Below are 2,939 nucleotides of genomic sequence, written 5' to 3'. Positions count from 1 at the left end.
ACTGCTTCAGGGGGCCCCTGCTGTTTCATGAGACGAGCCACCGCTTCTTCTGTTTGTCCTCGAGCATCCCCTGCCAGAACCCTCTGTCTCCTCGCTGCTGCTTCAGTGGGTTCTGGACAGTTCAGGTAAAGCATGGTTGCCTCGTTTAGATCATTTAGAATTTGCTCTTCTGTTCGCTCCTGTAAGACCCTTTGTGAAGTCTGAAAAGTTATGTTTGTAGCTGCAGGGGTTTGAGGTTTTGCTCTGGACGGGCCCGTTGTCTCTATTGTCGGTTGAGGTAATGTTGCTTGCTTTAATCTCCATTCACTGAGGCCTCTCTGCGGAAAAGGGGGTCTCCTCTGCAACTCTTTTCCTGACACTAGGTCTCTTTTCTTTGTGTAGGGTGGGGAGCTCAAACTGTGAGGTTCAGGTACACTTTCCAGCATTTTTCCTCTCCAAGGGAGATGTTCCTCCCTTGGTCTTTCTAGAGTTTTCGATGGAGGGGGAACTCTAGTCTGTTTTGTTTCCACTCTAGCCCCAAAATTGTTACCGTGGCGGTCAATCCTTTCATGGAAAGCTGCAGCTTTCAGGTCTTTAGTAGGCATAGATCTGCCATCTCTTGGTGGTAAGGGTGTAACTTTTCTACTACGCTGCTCAGGAGCTCCTTGTCTACCACGGTGACGTTCCTCCTCCAGCTCAGAGTATGAAACCTCTCTATGTTTTGATGTTTCCTTATCCTGTAGCTGCTCTGCTTGTGGTGTCTCCCTTGAGTTTGTAGGGCAATCTTTCTTCAAGTGTGAGAGGGAGTAGCAAGAGGAGCAGTGATTCTCTAGCTTTTCATATTCCAGGTAGATAAGACTCTCTTCCCCCGAGTCAAATTCTATGATTGCTTCTTTTATCAGAGGTTTTAGTCCATCAACTAGCACTTTAACTCTTGCTGTCGTCTTGGTGAGTTCATGGTCTAGGAGCGTTCCTAGATCCTTCCCTATTTTACATACCATGTCTTCAAGCCAGAAATGAAGAGGCAGGCCTTTGATGCGGATCCAGAAAGAGATCTGTGAAGGGAATGTTGTCGATATAACTGGTTCCCACCTTTGAATGATGACCATCCAGTAAGCAAAGTGGTAGGGGCCGTTATCCAACACTCTCTGTAATTCCTCCTCTTTCTCAAATCTGAACTGAAAGCAGCCATTACCTAGATCTGATCCTGTGGCTCTTCCCTGTAGGTGCTATTTGCGAGGTAAGGCTGGAATGAGAGCCCAAATTCTTTGTTCCTGTGGGTTGGTGACGCGTCCAATGAGAGTCTTCGCATTTTCTTTGATATGAGCAGAGTTATCAACACTAGGGGCTTTGATTCTTTTTATGTGAGTTTCTTTATCTTCAGACATCGGTCCTTTCCCCTTTTCTTCTCTTGACAAGCGTCTTGCCATGTTTCCTTGCAGGTTTGTTGCTCAGATCAGCTCGGTGAGTAACAGGATTTGAGATGTGGTATCTTCAACTCTCTCGTGGGTATCAGGATGGAGCAGAAGAAGATAATTTCGACGATGAATATGGAAAGGCTTGAGATCTGTAGAAGGTGAAGTCTCCGGAGGATGCTACTTCCAGAAAAGAAATAGGGTTTCCAAGTGAGATCAGATGAAGGACCGGAGGATACTTGCCAAAAACGGAACTTCTCTGAGATGTCGTTGTCACTAATTTGAAACGTTGGAGACGTTGCTTTTTTGCATTGGAAGTAGTGTCTGGGAGAGTCCCTTCTCACCGAGACATCGTATTGTATTTTTTATATATATTGAAAATAATTTTATAATGGTTATTGGAAAATACATTAGAAAAAATCAATTTTTGAATACATGTATATATTTGAATCATTTTTTGTTTTGAATTTTGTTTAATGATTAATTTAGACAAAATATGTTCTTAGTTAACTAGATTGGACCAGTTGCAAAAAAAATAAAATTAGACTGAGTCATTTTCGTATATTTTAAATCTGGTCCAAACAAATAATTTATAAAAATATAATGGACTTTGATTTTTTAATAACATAAGCCCATTTTTTTTTAATATATTGTTATCCATATTTTCAAACAAGATTATATTTCTTTTTTAATTATGTTATTCTTGTTTCCAAACATTCCCAAAGGTATTTCTACTTTAATAAGATAGAAGATATAATATTGCAAAAATATGTTCTTATTTATTTTTTCAAGTCACTATTAAATATCATATATGTGTCATCATATAATTAATCGTGTTTTTTTACCTACCATCATATATGTAATCATATAATTAATAGTATTTTATGTATATCATCATCTAAATAATCATATATATTATATTTTTAAAACTTAATATGAAATATAAAAATCATAATTTACGTTGGTGTTTGAAATTGTGTTGTATTGTATTTTTCTTAAATATATTTAAAATATTTTTATAATGGTTATAAAAAAACATTTTAGTAAAATCAATTTTTGAATATATGTATATTTTTGAATCAATTTTTGATATAAATCAATTTTAAATTAATATTTTGATTTGAAATGTGTATATAAAATTTAAATTTTGTTTTATGATTATTTTAGACAAAGATGTTTGTAGGTAATTAGATTAGACCAGCCATTTTCGTATATTTTAAAGCTAGCCTATATATATAGTTTTCATTATATAATGAATTTTCAATTTTTCTTGATAACATAAACCCATTACTTTTTTTCTTTAATATATTGCTATCTATGTTTCCAAACAACACTATATTTGTTTTAACTACTATCTATGTTGCCAAACAAAAGCTTAAAGTACTTTTACTTTAATAAGATAGATAGAAGATATAATATTGCAAAAATATGTTGTTATTTATTTTTTCATGTCACTATCTAATATCATATAGGTGTCATCATATAATTAATCGTGTTTTTTTACCTACTATCATATATGTAATCATATAATTAATAGTATTTTAT

General features: G+C 35.1%; 1 long non-coding RNA gene across 1 annotated transcript; it reads left to right on the top strand.

Annotated features, from left to right (window-relative positions):
• The first annotated feature begins 228 nt into the window (after positions 1-228).
• LOC106303351 lies at positions 229-757 on the top strand. Its single transcript, XR_001262484.1, has 4 exons — positions 229-277; positions 382-409; positions 563-656; positions 723-757. It is a non-coding gene; the product is annotated as an uncharacterized LOC106303351 (long non-coding RNA).
• Positions 758-2,939: the final 2,182 nt, after the last annotated feature.

Source organism: Brassica oleracea, chromosome C1 (assembly GCF_000695525.1).
Source record: "Brassica oleracea var. oleracea cultivar TO1000 chromosome C1, BOL, whole genome shotgun sequence".
Classification (NCBI taxonomy): Eukaryota; Viridiplantae; Streptophyta; class Magnoliopsida; order Brassicales; family Brassicaceae; genus Brassica; species Brassica oleracea.
Note: the sequence above shows the minus strand (reverse complement) of the source record. Positions and strands in the feature narration are given on the sequence as shown.